Genomic DNA, 20,109 nt, shown 5'->3' on the forward strand with positions numbered 1-20,109 from the left:
CTCACTGCAGGAAAGCTCAAAAGGGTGTGTTGCAGATGAGGAGGAACAAGAGGTGGATCCCTGGCTTCATCTTCATTACCAGGATATGGGTTATTATAACCTGCATCTGGTGACCTTGGTACCTCGAAACCTGCAACGCTTATTCCATCCTGCAATTAAAAGCGAAGTTTAGGTTCATACAATTTTGGTATGGAAGGTAACATGTGGTTCATATAATCAGGATTCTATGATATTCTTACTTGATCTTCACCACACGTATTGTCCATCCTATTCCCGCGGATTCTAGAGCCTGAAACAATAACTCCTCAATTAGAACATGAAAACAACAGATAAAAGGGTACTTGACAAGACTTACAGAGACCACATTTTCTTTCCTAGAAACGATTTACTTAAATAAAAAGGGAAATAACTATGAATCTAGAAACAACATTAACATCACACTAAGGATAACCTTTGGTATAAAGAGAAAGGTAACTTAAACAATTTACTAATATGGTCCATTACAATATCTAAAAGCAGGAAAATTTGATAGGAAAATAACATACCTGATGACAAAGAAAGCTTCAATCTTTTTCTCATGGGGAATAAGAAACTTTTTATTGTGCAAAAAATGAGAATTTAGAACAAACTATTAGCCTATTCGGATACCATACTGTGGTTGATCCCATATACTTATAGCAGTCTTCAACGAAACGGTAAACATGATACAGTGAATCGGGACAACACCATAGATGACTAGGTGACACATTAATTATACAACAAGATATTCCATATAAACCATATGCTAAATAGGAAAATACATAATTCTGCAAGGTGAGAAAAATATGTGACATCGTACGTGAGAGGCCCATGGCGAGTAAATGAACTTAATGATGACACTAATTGCTGAAATGAGACCTTGGTTAGGTGTTGGTCAAGTAGATTGGAGGACCGGACGATGTTTTGATAAGTACAATCACCGATGGCTTAAATGAATATGAACATATATGATAATATGCGAGTCTGCGTTTAATTTATTCACTGAATAGATCCAGGTATACTCATTCCATGCCGTATAAGTAAATACTTTAAGTCTTCAACATATCAAAACACAAAACAAAGGCTCTTACATATTTGGAAATAATGCATTACATTTATGGCAAGGACCAACATAGAAAACATTTTGCATCATTAGAAATTTCAAGATGACTTTTCTTTTTATTATTGAATAGCAATGACAGGTGAAGATGCTGTAATAAAGACTTGAAAACTTCCTACCGGAGGACCTAATAAAGAGAGTATCACATTACAATTAGAACAAGATCTTCTCTAGCAAATCAAATATAGAAAGGATCATCAAACCAGTAACTGAATGAACGTCTATCACGATAAAATATAGAAGGATTGTCGAGTAATTAAACTGATGGTTAGAAAATTTAGAACCACACCCATTTTAAGGTTCCTGTAGCAGGCGCCAAAGAAAATGAATGACTGGTAAAATCTAAAAATACTAATTTGATAGAGAGTTTGAAACACTCGCGTTTCGACGGCTGAGTATGAAGAAACCTGGTTTTCAGGCTGTCTAGCATTTTGATTGCTAAAAAGGAAAAGAGATGTGCCTAGACTAGCGAATAATTAACCCAACACTAAAATCTAATTCTGCAGCTCAAGGTTGAAAGTGTTATCGATATTCTATCAACAATTACACCATATGATATCTAATAGTGAAAGACCTTAATTTTGCTGGGAAGACACAGAGGAATATCCTGGAGATTATGAAATCAAGAAAGATTCATTATATGCTGACATCCTACGATCCTACGACCATAGGCAGCAAAACTTTCAAATTCTAAGTTTAGGTGTATTACATTTCAAAATTATAGAATGTTTTTCCTTTTCATCCAGCTTTCGTTGAAATAAAGATGACCAGGAATGTCAGGAACATAGAAGACAACAAGTCATCAATTGTGTTTACTTTTTATTCCCGGTGGATGCCTAAACACTATCGGATTTACTCAATCCAAGAATCCAACTTATTCAGGTCTGTAAGTTAAGGAAGTAAAATTCCAGTAAAATTCACTCCATAAACTGTAATGTGCTACTGAGGGTAAAACAGGACTGAGCACAACATAACATTCTCAGCAAATGAAATAAGCAGCAATACAAGACAAACTAGACGAAACCCTCAGTCATCAGGAAACTGTTTGCATGAAAATGCATTCTACTAGAAATCCATTTCCGACAGCAAACAAATCAAAACCCTAGCTCCAAAACTTGTCTAGACCCATATTAAAAAATGATAAACTTTACTACCTACCAATAGAAAGTATGTAACACCCAACACAATTCTCTCCAAACTAGACTTATAATTGTAGTAGTGGAATTGTTGAAACCCTAATTAATCAAAACCCCCAAAAACAAAATAAAGGAGTAAAACATATTCTGAGAGTTCCAATTGAAATACCTGAAGAATCCAACGAAGCCCTAATCCCTCTTGGAGAATCCGCCCAGAAATAAAATTAGAAGGTAGGCAAATCCAAGACTACAAATCTTCCTCAAAAACCCCTTAATCCTTTAAAATTAGAAAATTTTCAAGAAGAAATTAAAAATAAATAGAAAAGAAAGAATTGAGAGAGAGAGGTTCAACGAATTTGAGAGAGAGAGGGCTTCTTGGGTTAAACAAATTACATACCTAAACAACCAGTTGTCCCTCCTTTCCTAGTTGATTTGATGGAGTTCTTCACAAACTTTATTTTTTTACTAGTGTTGATTTTAGTAAAACATCGAGTATTTCTATCGCAAGCTGAAAGTACGACAAGAGCATAAAAAGTGATAGATCTTTGTAGTCCCATCTTAGTCTGCAGTTAGGTTTGACTCGGTCCAATTGTGCGATACACTTTGATGTACCAAAATCTTTAGCCCACTTATATGGGTTGTGTCATCATGCTTCAAATAAAATAAAAAAATACGGGTTGTGTCGAGGCTATGGCACGCCGGCATAAATATCAGCTAGATAAAATCTCTAGCCCACCCTGATTTGCTCAACAAAAAAGATGAACGCTGATTTTAAGCATATTCGATAAAGACAAAGAAAGGTTGTGAAATACCAAAATCAAATATCCCCTGAACTCAAATTTTTTTAATGGCAAATCTATCCTTTACGTATTAATGTTAGAAATCTGGATTAGTGATTAAATATTTTGTTTAGTAATTAAGATAATTTTCAGAATTATAAAGATTGTTTAGATGAAAAAATTTGGGGGAAAAAAATCAAAGTTTTGGTTAAGAAGGAGAGAAAGAAGGAGAAAGTGAGAAAATTTTAATTCTTGATTCAACGGAGGATGAGGAGGATCATAATCTAACTCCTTTAAAATCCTAAACTTATAAGGCTCCACGTTGAACGGTGACCCTCACCCACTCACAGAATTGTTGTGTTTCACTTTTCTTCAAAGGAGAGAAAAAAGAGGAATTCCCACACAAATTTCGCATACAAAACATAAAAAAAAGAAAAAAAAAACACATACCAAACCCTAAGAACCAATTTTCTGTTTCGCTCACAAAACATAAAAAAAGAAAAGCAAAACAAACCCTAAAAATAAACCCTACGATATGCTTTGTTCATGGGATAATGACGATACAAATAAAATTTAGCGTCGACCAAGTCATGCAGTCGTTATCACATGTATATGATCTTTTCTCTCTTTTTTATTCTTCCAAGAGAAAAAGAATACAAGAGAAATGGTGTTGGTGTTGTTGCCATGGTCGATGGCAGTCCATGGCATCTCTCCATCTCTTTCTGACGCCTCTACAAAAAACAAAGAAAAAAAACATCAACGCGTAAAGCTACAACAAAGAAGGGTTATTGAACCCTTTCTTCTAAAATCCAGAAAAACATAATCCCCTTTTTTCTCCCTATTTTCATTGTTTTTTATCCGTTCTCCCTATTTTAGATGATACATAGAGCTGCAAGGTTTATTAATGGATTTTAACATGATGTAGTTTCTTTTATTGTTGTTGTTATTAATCAGTCATAGGGACCGATTGCTGTAAATGGTGGAGCTCGAGTCGCTTATGAAGATAAGTGGTTGTTGATTGAGAAAGAGGAGATGTTGTTGTTATCTGGTGGTAGTCGGGATTGTGAGTTCTAGATGGACAGAGTAAGTTTGGCATCATATATTTTTAGCGTCGACCAATGTACCCCGTGTTATTTTCTTTTTTTAATTACTTTGGTTGTAAGAGATTTATCTTCCCTAATAGTAGATTTATCTTTTCCTAATAGTGCTTGATGATATATTAGTTGTGGTATTCATTCGTTCTTAGTACTTTGGTTGCTTAAGCCATTTATAGAGTTACCAGCTCGGTTCAGATTTCATCCAACTGATGAAGAATTAGGCATGCACTATTTGTGCCGTAAATGTGCATCTTTACCAATTTCAGTTCCAATTATTGCTGATATTGACCTATACAAGTTTGATTCATGGCTACTCTCAGGTACATAATCTGTTCATTTATCTTTAATCATGTTTTCTTAGGTGTTTTCAGCCTTTGGGATTCAGGCTTCGATAACTTAGGTAGAATATGAAATTGAATCTGTGGCAGGTATGGCACTGTAGGGTGAAAACCAGTGGTATTTCTTTTCTCCAAGAGACAGGAAGTATCCTAACGGGTCGAGGCCGAATCGAGCTGCGGGGTCTGGGTATTGGAAAGCTACCGGCGCGGATAAACCAATTGGGAAGCCAAAACCAGTTGGGATCAAAAAAGCTTTGGTGTTTTATGAGGGGAAAGCGCCCAGAGGTGTGAAGATAGACTTGCCCCGGTGTAGACAAATAGGCGCGCAAGAAGAGTGGCAGCAACTCAAAGGGTATGACTCTTTTATACTATTAACAGTTTATATTGGTGAGGTAATGATCTTTACTACAAAATCCAAACTCTAACCCTATTTTCTATCTTTCTCACGATTTTATCATCACTCATGATATCTGAATTGTTTTCTTCTACTTCTGTCATTTGCTTATCTCTTTTCATGCATTTTTTTTGTTATTTTCTGTTCCAAATGCAATTGCAAAATACCGTTTTTTAGTGATTTCAAAATGGTTGATGACATTTAGATATGCTCTTATTTATTTTGCTCTCTTTATGACCTGTGAATTATTGTGTTAATGACATGTCTCATTTGCTTCTTTTCGAACGAAGGGTGCCATTGGCTTTCCTTTTGAGTCGTTGGCACACTAAATCGGGTATTTAAAAAAAGCCTATCCTTCTTCTAAGGTTTGATCCCTCTCATTACTTACTTTCAGTATAAAAAAAAAACAAAAATATAATGTATATCGTCTTTCTCTCAAATGACAAACTAATAAGTGTAAAAGGAGTCTGTACAAGGCTCTTTTGGCCGGAGTATATAATTATACTTTGGCACTTACTTAATTTAAGTGTGTTGGTTAAAAACTGAGCGTTGTCGTCTCTTTGCCAACAGGTGAACTATATATAACCCTATAACTATGCACAATGGATGAGTAGTTTGGTTAGCTAGATAAAACTTCATTTCGGGGTGATCCAAAGTACGCAGAGCTTTGTCTTACTCATTACATATGTTAATGTTTTTCAGGTTGAACTTCAACAAGAAGGTACGTAAATCAACAGTGGTGGTACTTATTTGATTGGGTCTCTGTCTCATGGTGGCTGCCATCGGTAAGTAATAACCACTTGCTTATTCATATAAGTAATTAACGCCTGTTGTTGCATACAAAACTGAAAGCCCTAATCTCTTTTACAGGGCTTTCCTTTAATGTCCAACCATAAATCTAGTGGCTTCGAAGATAGTTTGACCCTGGCAGTAACTATATAGTCATTTGTTTGAATAATAACTGATTTGAAGTGATTTTGCAGGTTCATCAGGCTTGGTAAACAAAAATTCTTTAGAATGTTTACTCTTTGATCCTCTAGATAAAGCTCTATTGTCAGGTGACACTTGAAATTGACTATGTATGTTATGCTTGCAGCTATTTAATTTGATTGCTTTTCGCATATCAAAGATGCCGTGTACCAGCACGTGGTTTCAGTTTTGTTGGATGCGTAGTGATTGGCGAAGCATATATATGGGCTTGGAAGCAATTCGTACGTAAATATGGTTTTTTTAGGTATGAAAGTTGGTGTAAGCGTAACACAAAATAAGATAAACATTTCGAATTCATGAATAAGTCATTCGTACATAACTATGTTTACAACTTGCGCCATAAATAATTGTGAAGAAACCATGTCTCACACTAATCTTATATTTGGTCTATGAACTATAAATTGTTGACAGATTTCTACGGTTCCATTTATTTCAAGGTCCTTGCAGTTCTTAGAGTCATCTAGGCGCAAAACATAAACTATGATTCATGTAGAATCAATAATGATTTGTTTTTTTTTTTTGTATGCAGCTACTACTGTATGTTCAGATACTAAAAATCGGTTATCCATCTGGCACGTAGTACGGGAGCATGAGCAATTTTCAAGGGCAATAATTACAGCTGCCACCCTTTCAGAACTATCAGTTGTTCTTAAATACCTTTTTATTGTTGTGCACTTACAGATTAGGCTTTGTGCAGGTGTTTTGTCAATCCTGTTGCAGTTGTCAGAAGTGCAAAGTAAGTGGCAGAGAGTCTTACGGTAAACATTTGCCGTTAACCGTAACTAAGAATTGGATAGAGCTTCACTGCCAATAGAGCTTGGATTTTAAAGTTGGGATAACTTCTGATGTTATCTTTCTTTGCTTTCTTGCTGGAAGAAATTAGAGGGATCTCACTGTTGAGGTGAATGTACAACATGAGTTGCTTAATTAGATGTTCACTTTATGTCATTTTTATATGCTTCTTCATATTATAATTGTTTATATTTTTCATGGCAGTTCAAGAGCATGATGAGTAGGATATCTCAGAAGTAGTTTTGCGAGACCAGTGTTCATTTTGTTGTCAAATGGAAAGTGCATATGAAGAATAGTTGACCCCTAACTAATCAAAACACATAATTTCTTAAGAATGATTATACTCTCATCAAGACACAACGTGAATTTCAGAATCCTAGCAACTTTAATAAGATTACAAGAAATGGGGACTTGGGCGAAGCCGAGCTTTACCAAATCAAATGGGGACTGAGGCGAGGCGAAGCCGAGCTTTACCAAATACAAAATATGGTTCAAAGAAAGAGGCATTGATGCATTGATGCATTGTATTTGTAGTTGTAGATTGAATTGGTGAACCAAGTTTGAGAAACTGCCCGGGCGTAGCACGGGCACAAAATCTAGTTCATATAAAAAACCTAGAAAAATACATATCAACTACAACAATGATTCCTAAATGGCTGATTTCTTAAATTATGAGAATGATTTTACACAAACTCAAGCTCAAACACAAACTCAAACACAAACTCAAGATGATGATTTTTATGAGCCAAATCCAGATGATGAGTACATATATGAGGAACCCAATGCTTCTAATACACAGGTACACTTCTATCTTATGCTCAATCTCACTTCTATAGCTCGAAATTATCAAAAGTTTAGATTTTTGCTTCATGGTTCGGCGAACCAGGTTGAGGTTCGGCTCACATCTATGAGCCGAATCAACCAAATAATGAACGGTTCGGCTCACTGAATCTGTTTACAGCATGCGCCGAACCTATAATTTTCTTCTTTGTTGCCCTTTTGTTAGACACTAGTTCGCCTTATATGAAAGTTTCATACTAAGCCGAACAACATCCTGAATTGCCCGGAATAAAAATAACTACTGGTTCGGCTTATGTATTCAAAATCGTATGAGCCGAACATGAATTTGTTAATTTTTGGGTTAAAATATTGTTATTGGTTCGGCATATATTGAGAATAACGTATAAGTCGAATCCTCTAAATGTTCAAGGTTCGTCACATAATATGATTATAGTATGAGCCGAACATGAATTTGTTAATTTTTGGGTTAAAATATTGTCCGTGGTTCGGCACATATTGAGAATATCGTATAAGCCGAAACATGTAAATGTTCATGGTTCGGCACATAATATGATTATCGAATGAGCCGAATATTGCTATTGTATTCCTTTTGTAGTATTTAACCTTGTGATATTCTTTGTAGATCGTGCTTGGCGGACCTATACCCATGGAAAATCAACCTGATCCAGTAGACATAATTCACGAGGATACCAAGGATCACTTCCAAAATGATTTGGTACGTAAGAACTTTTTGTTTACCTTAATGTTGTCTGAATATTCCGAAGTTTTTTCTTATAAGTTATTTGTTTTGGAATGAACGTAGAGATAGAAAACTAAACCAGAAGTTCTTGATTGGGTTGAGGAACACGTGATGAAGGTAAATTGTGTACTAGTTAAAGGACAACAAAGCCGAGGGGATCGGTTTGAAATGATTTGTGAGCTTAGTGGAACCGGCGCTAGCAAGGTTAAAAAGGGTACCGTATATGTTGGGAAGACTGGGAGAAAGAATAGGACGAAGACGAAGAAAACAAATTGCCCTTTCAAGATCGTTTGAACCTCAAGAATAAGTCCTTGAACAAAGAAGATCAATATTGGATGAATAAAGATATGGATTGTCGTCATAACCACCCACGTCTCAAAGACCTTCATGGACATGCGAAAGTAGCGACTCAAACCCAACGAGATGCTAGAAGTGGATAAAATGACACGAGCACGTTTGCCACCGTCTAGGATTTTCATCTTCAACAATTTCATCTTCTTCATCTTCCTTCACATATGGTTGAAAAACGACATCATCAACACTTATTGTATCTAACTTCTCCCTCAAACTTGCCACCAACTTTTTTTTGTTCCTTTTCTTCGAGTCCTCATACTCGTACCTTGCTGCTGTTGGCTCTGTATCAACCCACTCGACATCCTTTTCAAACGTTTTGGCCAATTCCAAAGTTGGGAAATGGTCATATACCCACACCTATATCCAAATAATCACATAACTAACTTAAAATGATTGAATTAATAGAAACAGAATAGTAGACATTGTTTGGTTTGACACAACAAAGTAATAAAGAAATTTGAAAACTCAGTGCACTGTTCGGCTTAAAACATTGGATGGCTTATAAGCCGAGCCTGAGAAAACTTATGGTTCGGTTTATGTGTTACCACAGTAACAAGCCGAACCATACACTGACGACCCAGAAAATTTCAAGTTTGATCGTCGAGAATTACCTGAAGCATAGTGAAATTTCCTCCAATGTTTGTGCTTGTCAACCTAGAGGCGGCCGCAAGTTGGTCCAGCAAGTAAACCAGCGAAGCCGTTCCCCAAGCATACTTGTTAAAAGTTTCAATATTCTTTACCAATTGGAGATAATTAGCATTTACCTTGTTTCCGGTAAGGTCGGGAAATATATCTCTGCCAAGAGTATAAAGCAAGTATGCGGTTCCGGTTTGCTTCACTTTGATCTCGTCCATTACAACACCCCCTTCTTTACTTTCTCCTTTGTGCACTCAAATTCCTTTTTCAGGTTAGTTAGCTTGATCTTCTTATTCTTCTTATTCCTTCTACCAGGTATGCAAACGGAATCGACATCTCTAACGGATCGACAAAACTCCAACTCAGTTTTGAATGAACTCCAACCAAGAGTTTCCTCGAACAACTTGTACAGCTCTTCCGAACTCATGTCATAATAATCAGCATCCACGCTTCTACCCCTTGCTTTAAGGCTTGTAATCTTACTCGCTTCATCAGGAGAGATTGACATCTCTCCAAAAGGTAATTGTAATGTGTAAATCTCTGGACAAAATCTCTTGGCAAAACAGGAGGTTGTCACATTATCATATTCTTGATGTCCATATTGAATGGCAGGCCATAAAGCAGAGGATTGTACGTAAGCAACCACCTCATCAACCTCTTCAGAAAGTTTTCATTTTGCTTCCCTCTAGTGTCGCAATACTCTGACTGCACGGTTGTGATCAGGAGTCTCATAAATCCTTTTTGCCCAAGATTCGGCGTAACCAATCAACACATTTCCTCCATCTTCCGGAAGACCATGAGGCTCACCATCCGATCTAGGTGAAATTACATCATCTTCATCAGGAATGTGAAAACCTGTAGCCCGTTGTTCTGCAACTTTGTTCACTGACTTTGGTTGTGCAACCTTCTTACCTTTCTCGGGTTTTCTTTGGGGTTGTGTTTCTTGAATATCATCAACTTCTTCATCATCACAAATTCCTTCTTCTTGTATTCCAACTCTTCCTCGTTCATCAACTTCTTCATCATCATAAATGCCTTCTTCTTGTATTCCAACTCTTCCTTGTTCATCTACTTCTTCTATGTCAGTTCCTCTACGGTTCGCTCCCAATTTTTTCTTACCTCCTCCTCGAGGATCGGGAGTTTTAGAAGTAGAAGGTGTTACCTCCATCTTCTTCTTCTTTTTAGCTGCATTGTTCCTGACATAAGCATAAAACTTATAAGCCTAATACTTCGAACAACAAAGGAATACAAACTATATGAAATATGTATTTGATTATCATTTACAGAGAGTAGTTCGGCTTATATGCACAAAATACTTCCAAGCCGAACATATATATTCGGCACAAAACTACTATTATCGAATAAGCCGAATCCATATTTACGAATTAAAACAACTATTCGTCGCATAATGATTTCATAAAATGAGTCGAACCTCTAAACTTGCAAAAATAATGAATTCTAACAACACTTATTCGGCTCAAAAAAATAGTATCGAATAAGCCGAATCTATACTAAGGAATTGTAACATATGTTCGGCACATAATAATATCATAGGATACGCCGAGCCTATACACTTGAACAATCTATGAAATTCTACAAATACATGTTCGACTCAAATCTAATTGTATCGAATAAGCCGATCCTAAATACAAGGCTTCTATTTAACAAAGTTCGGCTCAAATCTCATCTAAACTTTTAAGCCGAACTGTTCATATGCATTTTCAGAGTTCAGTTTCAAGAACAGTTCGGCGCAAATCTGGGAATACTTTTAAGCCGAGCCTTACCCTGTAACCGTCGCAAAACCCTAATTTTTGACTATTAAACCTATCATACCAATCAAAAACATCAAATACGAGATGGGTTTGTAGAAACTTACTTTCTTATTCTCATTTCAGGTGTTGGTTCTTCACTTTGTTCTTCCGGTTCGAATTGTGGTTGGATTTCACTTTGTTCTACATCTTCATCTTCAGTTGGTGCTTCAATTGATCTATTAGAACGTGTTACAGTTTTACGATGACCCATTATATAGTAGAGTTTAATCGACGATCAATTTTTCATGAATCGACGATTATCAGTTTCACGGCGATGCGATGCGATATGAAGTGAGGGAGGCAGAGGAGGGAAGGAAGAAGAAGACTAGAAGACTAGAAAACTGATTTAGTGTTTTTTGTATTAGGTTTTTGTATTAGGGTTAGGGATAGATTAGTAATTTAGAAGATTTAAGGGCATATAGGTAATTGAACTACCCATAGGGTACCCCTTATAAGGTCATCCAAGTTAGGACTATTGCTTTGTATGCCTAGAAAGATTTAGGTATGCCCAAAATCAGGGTTCAAAAAGATTATGTTTGCGGATGAATACCAAGGAACATGTGGTAATTATATAATTGTCCCTCATTTTTATGTGCGTCACAAATACTCTCATGACACATAATATACTCCTCTCAATCCAAAGCCCATCAGCGGTCCATATACTCTTCATTTTTATTAATCTAAACCAAAAATCAGTTATCAACGGAAAGAAGAACAGAAAGAGAGAGAAAGAAGCCGATCTTCATCAGCTGAATTCCGAAGAAAAAAAATCGCAAAATTTTCTGTGAAATCTAGGTTTCAATCACCATAAAATCTTCTTCTTCTACTACTGAATCTTTGTTCATCAATTTAATCATTCGAATCTTTAAATATGAGATCTAACAGCAGTTTCTTCATCAACAACACAATCAACAGAATCTTCTCGATCTGTTTTTCTGAAACAAATTGGTAATGGTGATTCGTGATTGAAGATGAATAGAAATGTATATGATATTTGCATGTTCGATTTGTAGTTTCTAAATATTCATCTTTGATTTCAATTCATTCGTATTTTCTGTTGCAGAGATCGTGATTTTTGGAAGCGTTTTTTTGTGTGTTTGATTTTACTGGATTGATTGGTTCATTTACATATTATTTAAATTCGAGATCGTTATTCATCTCTTAAACAAATATTATTCAATTTTTCAATCTCCGGTTTTTGATTTTGAATTTCTGTTGTTTTATTCATATCGGCTCACGATTCAATGTTAGGTTTATAATTCATGATTTTAGCTTCAATGTACTTTCTATGAACCAGTTATGAATTATTTTGGAGAATATTGAGTAATGATGAATTATTTGGAGAACACTGAGTGTTGATGAATTAATTGGATACTGAGTGTTGATGAATCAGTTTTGGCATCAATTATAAGTTATAAGTTAGTGTAATCAATTAGAAGTTAGTGTTGATAAACTCGGTTTACATATCTAAAGTTTGACATTGAATATAACTTTCACGAGGGGGCGCAACCCCCGAGTGATGCGCAACGTAATTTGAATGTGTAGCTTAGGCTAGGTTTAGGCTGTTTTCTTTAAGGTTGCACAAGAACCGAATCGGAACCGGTGAACCGGACTTGAACCGGGAAAAAAGAACCGGAACCGGGCCGGTACTGGGGGAGGCGGTACATGGAACGAGAATGGTTTTCAGAACCGGTTGCATATGAGTACAGGTACAGGTTCCAACCTTATTCTCGGCCTGTCCCGGACCCAAAAAACCGGTGTATAATAACCGTCCAGATAAGTAATTTCTAGCCATCGATGCTAGGCTTTCATAACATCTTGTCTATCGAATAGATTCATTATTCATTTCGTTTTTCCTTTCCTGCCTCTTCTTCTTCTTCTTCGTTTCTCAATTGAAGTATAATCAATAACATCACTCACTACTTTCAATTCATCAATTTTACAATTTTGAAATGAAGAGATGAGGAGATAAAATCAACCCATGAAGATTGAATCTCTATCTTCATCAAAGAAAAATAAAAAAACCCAATCCCAGAAACCCGTTAGCAGACATTAATTCATCATCTTCTTCATCTTCTACTTATGCTAGTACGGTTTCAATTGAAGTTTCATCAAGATGGTGATGAAAGTAACGGTATAGGTATGATTCAAGGTAAATCAGTAAATCACTCGTCTGGTTTTTGGTAATTTGGTTATGAACTATGGCTTCTTCATAATTAATTGCATGTTTAGTTTAACTGTTTAATTGCATGGTTGAATTTGAGCTAGGGTTTTATTTGAGATGGATTTAGGTTTAGATGCAGATTAATTTCTATAGCTATAAATTGACTTAAGATTTTTATTAATTTCTGGTTTGATATTAGGGTTTGATAATTTTCTGATGATGGTTGTTGTTGAGAAATGGAAGGTGGTGATCCAATGGGTTGAGGACGGAATTCTCTATTGAAGAATTACATGGAGGTTTCTGATGAGTTGAGCAAGAAGATGGTAAAGAATTTGAGGGTTATGTCAGGAACAAGAACCTGACATGGTGGTGTTTTTAAGAAGGGATGATTGATGCACAGAGATGAAGAAGAAATTAGGGTTAAGGTTGGACTGAGATGTAGTTGAGGATGGAGGAACCTGATGTAATTGGAGTGTGGAAAATTGTTTCTGATACTCAATAGATGTATCCTAGGACTTTAGTTTTGATCTTAATTTTGTTAATTTTGTTGCTTTTTTTTAGGAGAGCAATTGTATCACTTTTGTATTAAAATTTCAGGTAAAAAACCCGGTAACGGCTTGTGCCGGACCGGTACCGAAGTACAGGTACAACACCAGGTACAAATACAGGTACCGGTCCTCAAAAGAATGTACCGGTCAACACCAAGTACAGGGACCGGTTCCATAAGAGAACCGGGCCGTACCGGACCATGTGTAGCCCTAGGTTTCTTATGGTTTGCAGTGAATTTTTTTAACATGAAGCATGTATGGTCATGTAGTATTTCATGTATCAGGTTAACATTTGCACCGATTGCATACTAATCCGATGCGAAGTAACTTATGTGATACAGTTTATGTTGTTTTTTTGTAGCAAAATCTTAGTTGTCGACATAGTTTTTTCATTGTTGACACTGAAAACTTGTAGAATATCCAGATTATTGTATCAACAATGGTTGTTGTTGCAGGTTTGTTGGATCAACATTCATTGTTGATGCAAATAACCTGGATAATTTTCTGATTATGGTTGTTGACATATGTTTTATTGGATCAACATTGGTTGTTGATGCAGGTTTATTGGATCAACTTTCATTATTGATGCAAATAACCTGGATAATTTTTTGATTATGGTTGTTGACAGATGTTTTATTGGATCAACATTGGTTGTTGACAGATTATGGTATCAACATTGGTTTGTTGATCCCAAATTCTGAACACAACCTTTTTTTTTCTTTTTTATTTTATTTTATGTTTTATTAATTTCGTTGATTTGTTATGGTTGTTGTAGGCTAAGGATGGCTGTTGCGGAGTTCAAATTTTGTAATATAATGGTCTTGCATCCTGTTTCGGAACTACTGTCAGCGAGATGATAAGTGTGGTGAAACAAAATTGGTCTTATGTCCCTGAAGACCTCGTACTTTTTGGTTAAACTGTAAATGGAATTTCACATGTCATTAATCACGATTTGGATTTGAGGTTTTTCATTCACTATTGCATCACGAAAGGGATTGATGTGTTGTAGTTTAACATCCAGTTTAAGATTTTCGTTGATTATATTCCCTCTTCTTATTCTATTGCTCCTTCTTCGTCATCATCAAGTTGTGTTTCAAACAACGAGGTGGCTGTTGTAAAAGACTTGATGGGTGATTCATCTTTGATAAAAAAAGGTCCCCAAGAAGTCATATGCTTGGGCCAACATCTTAACCGGAGTAGGGAAGTTGTTTGAAAGTGTTAAAGATTGTCGTGATATTGTTAAGAAGTATGAATTTCAGAGTGGTTACAAATATTTCATACATAAGAGTGACCAGAAATGATACATTATGGAGTGTAAGCACAAGAAAATTCAAAATTGTAGTTGGAGGTTTCATGCATCTCTCGTTGCCAATACTAATCGTGTGTTTCAGTGCAAGACGTTTCACGGAGAGCATTCATGTGATTTAGCTTGTTCTAATCCAGCAAAAGTCAGGATGACGAAGTCTTTTCTGAAGGATATCTTAATAGATGATTTTCGAGCATCAAAGAAGATGAAGATTGCAGCTGATGTCAAAGATCTGCTGCATCTAGAATATGGAGTTGATCTCACGTATAGTCAGGCATACGATGGTTTACAATTCACCAAATAGTATCTCTGGGTGATGATATCAAGTCATATTCAGTCTTTGTTTGGTGTAAAGATTCCATTGAACGTTACAATCCTGAAAGTGTCGTCAAGTTTGAGTATCACATTATAACGAAGCAGTTCCACAGGTTTTTTGTCGCTTTCGAAGCTTCAATTACTGGTTTCAACAATTACTGTCGTCTGATGTTATTTATTGATGCTACTTTTCTGACTGGGAAGTTCAAGGGCGGTCTCATGGTTGCTTGCGGGAAAACTGGTAACCAAGGTATGATTTTTAATCTTTTTCTCTTTTTTAATTATCAAGTGTTTCAACTTTGGTTGTTGATACTAATTTTTTGTTTCAACTTGAGTTGTTGATACCATTGTATAGTCTGAAATCTCCTTGGATTTCACTTCTATGGATCTCATAAATTTTGTTTGTTCTCGTAACTCTTGTTGTTGATCCCATAACCTTTGTTGCTGATTCCATATATTTGTATCGACTTTTGTTGTTGGCCCCATAACTTGTTCATGCATTTCAGTTTTATGGGTCACTTTATGAATTTTTGGTGTTTACTGTTTGTTGTAGAGATCTATCCAGTTGCATTTGGAATTGTTCCTTGTGAAAATTGTGAGAGTTGGTAATGGTTCTTAACCAATTTGAAGGGTATTATCCGTGATGACCGTCCACCGACCATCATATCAGACCATGGAACTGGCCTTTTGAAGCATGTCCCTGTGATCTTCCCAAACGCTCACCATTCGTACTGTTTGTACCACATGAAAGGGAATATTCCTATTCCAAAGGGAAAGAGAGGCAAACTGCTGTAAAGTTGTTTGAAGAGTGCTACACTGCGTAAACAAAGGAGAAATTTTATGCTGCTGCAAAGAATATGAGCAATCTGAAGTTGGATTCAGTTATTGATTGGATGGTAAAGATTTCATTCCAGAACAGGTCTGCTCACGTATTTCTATGAGAAAGATTTGGTGAGAACACATCCAACATTGCTGAGAGTTTTAACAACATGATTAAGCATGATAAGCGACTTCCATCACTTGAGCTTATCGATTTTATTCGTACTAAGGTAATGGAGCAGAACTACAAGAGGTTGGTGGAGTCTAGTAAGCGGACTACAAAGCTTACTCCTCGGATGCAGGCTAGGCTCAACAAGAGGGTGACTGATTATCGTTTTTACAAGTTCCAAATATCAAGTGAGAAAGTTTTTGAGATCAATTCTCCTACTTGAAATCATACAGTCGACTTGGATGCTAAGACATGCACTTCCAATACACACCTGTAAGTTATTCAATTGAACAAAGTCTCTACTCATATCCATTTTACTAGCATAATTCCAATGGCGTAATTGAGATGGAGGAATTTGTAAAAAAAATTAACCGACGAATGGGATATTTTTTTTTTTAGATTATGATATATCGCGATGTTGATAATACTTCTGCCGACAAAGTACATGCATATAATGATCGGACAAGACTATATAAAGAAACAAAAGTCACGATCTTTGGAAATCTATAGAATATCAAAATTTGGAAAGAACGAGAGGGAGGTAACATCTAATCAATTTTATAAAGCTAGAACAAATACTATGTAGGCTTCGAAGATGTTGCAGTGCCGACCCATAACTTTTTAGTTCTTTTTTCTATTACATGTCGTTTTTATTAGCTTATTATTAAACTCTATTTCATGTTGTTTTTATTAGCTTATTATTAAACTCTATTTCATGTTGTTTTTATTAGCTTATTATTAAATGTTTTACATTGGCTCATAGGTTCATCAACGTATTGAATTTTTATTAATTCTACTTTAATAATTTTTGCTTATTTAATGAAATCAATTTTAAAACATGGATCAAATATTTCATAAGAGAAACACTGACCGTGCATCGCATGGGTGAAAAACTAGTATCATTAAAGTTGGACTCCCTCTTAGTTGGAACTAGAAGTTGTGGGAATGAGGCTCTGGGAACAAAGACAGGCTCATCAGAACCTCATTGGTCTCTTTAGAGACTCTATCAATCTCCTCATTTTCTGACTTTGAAGGGTGAACTACAGTATGTTCGCTGTCAGTCATGGCAACCTTATTGCCAACTTTCTTTCCACTCCTAAAGATTGTAACAGAAATCACATGATTGTACGATTTTCCTCATTTGGGATTAGGATCAGTATGACTAGGGAACCTTATGTTATCTCTCTCACTTAGAGTCTTATCTATTTGGCCTACTTGAAGTCCTAACTTAGCAAGAGTCTGGGCATTATTTTAAAAATTATGCTTGGTTTCCTGCTGAAAACTAATGTGGCTCTGTGTGTAGGATCAGAATTTCGCAGTGACAATGTTTCAGCGAAGTTATCAATGACATAGCATAACAGCGTCGCAGAACAGTTTCAGAATAAATGACGTCATCTAAGGTCACGATAAAGATGTGATAGTCTTGCGAAGATTAGAGAGTTTGCGAAATTAACATCTGTAAGGTTGCGAGAATGTCGCAAACCATATCCGAAAATAAAGGACAGATTAGCTGTCATCCACTATGTATTTCCTTATAAATAGTCATTCGAGTTGTAAAGAAGAGAGAGATCTTTTTTTTTTGAGTAAGAAACAAGTAAATAGGAGAGAGAAAGTTCAGAGCAGAGATCATTCTTGACTTCTTTATCTCTCTTGTAAGAACATTCAAAATTTAATCAATAAAATTAAGAATATAAACCTAAAAATGAGTTGATCAACAATGAAATCATATGATGTTGGAAAAAATTGGGTTTCACAAAGGATGAATGAATCAGAGAAGAAAGTGTTGCACTCCAAAACTTTCAAGGCTTGTATAAATTTCTTTTAGACAAATATTTCTACCCTCCCAATAACAATTGGCGATTACAACAGGTATGCGAAATATTGCCTTCAGGATACAATGAAAGCCCTGCAACGAAAACTGAATTCAAGGTTTGTACCCCTTGATTCAATCAAGAACACACAAAGAGATTTCTGATTTCTGATGATGCTTTTTGAAACAGAGAAAACAGATTGATTTTTCTTATATGTTAAACGAAACTGGGAGAAGCTATTTATAAAGGGTTTTGCACCTGTTGGGAATAGGTTTTTATTCGCCAACAGGTTTCTATTCACGAAACGTCAGGTTCCTTCATCAACAGACATCAATGGTGTCTTTTGGATTCGAAATTTTCGAACAGGCTTTTATCGGCCAAATAAAACCGTCAGTTCAAAAAATTCTGGGGGGCGATGCCCCCCAGGACCCCCCTTTGGTTAGCGGCGTTGAAAATATTCCAACATATGAGGGGTGTAGTGTAGGATTTCCTGCAACTACACTGTGCTAGCATCTCTTGGGTCTTTGCTAACATGTAAATAGAGTCCTCTAAGCTGGTCATTTTATTCTCAGAAGGTTTTTGGAACTGGTCTTGACCTGAAGATTTCTTATTATAACTGAAACCTGGGGGAGGCTGAGAATTACTAGACTGACCTTGACTATGGCCCTTAGACCATGAGAAATTAGGATGGTTTCTCCAACCAGGGCTGTAAGTCTATGATTATGGGTCAAACATCTGACGCTTTTCAAACCTGGAGTTATTATAGATAACATGGGCTTGCTTTTCACTAACCTGACCTTCCCAAAATGAGTTATTAGGCTTTGTTCCGCAACTAGAGATTTGAGAGGCTCTATTCCTATCATCAGGTTCAACAAAAGACCTATGTTTATACTGATTCAATTACAAAGATTCTAACCTTCTAGACAAAGCAACAAACATAGCATCTGATCTAAAGTTTGTATCTACCACATTGGTGCTACTTCTATTGATCAAGAGTCTTTTAGGGGGTTCAACACAAGACTCCCATTTTGGGATTTTTTTAGCTAAATCTTCTAAGAAGGAATATGCTTCATCAGCAGTTTTATTCGTGAACCCACCAACGCACAAAGACTCGACCATGTATTTGATCGAAAAGTCTAAACCGTCATAAAAAATCTCCATTAGTTTCATTTTCTCAAACCCATGATAAGGACATTGCGACAAGAGATCATTGAATCTCTCTAAAAACCTATAAATATATTCTCCTTCTTGTTGCACACTGGCACTAATTTTCTGCCAAATAGATATGCTTAGGGTAAAACTTTAAGCTGAATACAGCAGTAATCTCGTTCCATGTTTCTATAGACTCGGATGGTAGGTTATGCAGCCAAGACTTGGCTTTATCTCTCAAGGAAAAGGGGAACATTCTAAGTTTCAAGACTTCATCACTAAGGCCTTTAATCTTAATTGTTCCACAAATTTCTTTAAAGTCCCTAACGTGAAAGTAAGGGTTTTCATCATCTTTTCCTAAGAATATAGGGACCATCTGAAGAATACCAGGTTCCAACTCATAATTAGCCGTATAGGCTGGCGATTTAATACAAGATGGTCGGTTGGACCTAGTTGGGTACATGTAATCTTTCAAAGTTGTCATTGCTGGCACAACTGAAGTACTAGGGGTACTTTCATCACGAAGAGACAAATTCCCAAAAATGAAGTTTCCAAAAACAAGGCTCTCAAAAGAAGAGTCTTCGAGCTCCCCGCTTCCACAAGAAGCACTACTAGGTTTTTCACTAATCAATCGACCTAGAGTGTCTCTTTTCCAATCCCGCTCTCTAATGACCTCGGGCATACACTAGAAAAAACTAAAAAGAAAATAATCCTGAAAGGAATGGAAGTTCTAAGCAAACAGACACAAGGCTCACTCCACCACAACAAGCCTATTGATTCTAGCAAACAAAAAGCATGATGGCTCCCTTAGATTTTTTCTAGA

The 20,109-nt window shown here is 36.2% G+C and overlaps 3 long non-coding RNA genes across 4 annotated transcripts; 2 read left to right on the plus strand and 1 right to left on the minus strand.

The window, feature by feature from the left end:
• Positions 1–255: 255 nt before the first annotated feature.
• LOC113313835 lies at positions 256–3,200 on the minus strand. Its single transcript, XR_003342068.1, has 3 exons — positions 2,672–3,200; positions 2,444–2,551; positions 256–289 (listed from the first exon to the last, which is right to left on the minus strand). It is a non-coding gene; the product is annotated as an uncharacterized LOC113313835 (long non-coding RNA).
• A 326-nt stretch (positions 3,201–3,526) lies between these two features.
• Positions 3,527–7,317, plus strand: LOC113313533. Of its 2 annotated transcripts, XR_003341923.1 has the most exons (7): positions 3,527–4,470; positions 4,579–4,840; positions 5,173–5,247; positions 5,585–5,667; positions 5,979–6,116; positions 6,402–6,773; positions 6,869–7,317. It is a non-coding gene; the product is annotated as an uncharacterized LOC113313533 (long non-coding RNA). The 2 variants fall into 2 exon arrangements; XR_003341924.1 differs by lacking the exon at positions 5,173–5,247.
• A 789-nt stretch (positions 7,318–8,106) lies between these two features.
• LOC113308601 lies at positions 8,107–8,772 on the plus strand. The gene is made up of 2 exons (XR_003339934.1): positions 8,107–8,180; positions 8,268–8,772. It is a non-coding gene; the product is annotated as an uncharacterized LOC113308601 (long non-coding RNA).
• Positions 8,773–20,109: the final 11,337 nt, after the last annotated feature.

The sequence above is a fragment of the Papaver somniferum genome, chromosome 9 (assembly GCF_003573695.1).
Source record: "Papaver somniferum cultivar HN1 chromosome 9, ASM357369v1, whole genome shotgun sequence".
NCBI lineage: Eukaryota > Viridiplantae > Streptophyta > Magnoliopsida > Ranunculales > Papaveraceae > Papaver > Papaver somniferum.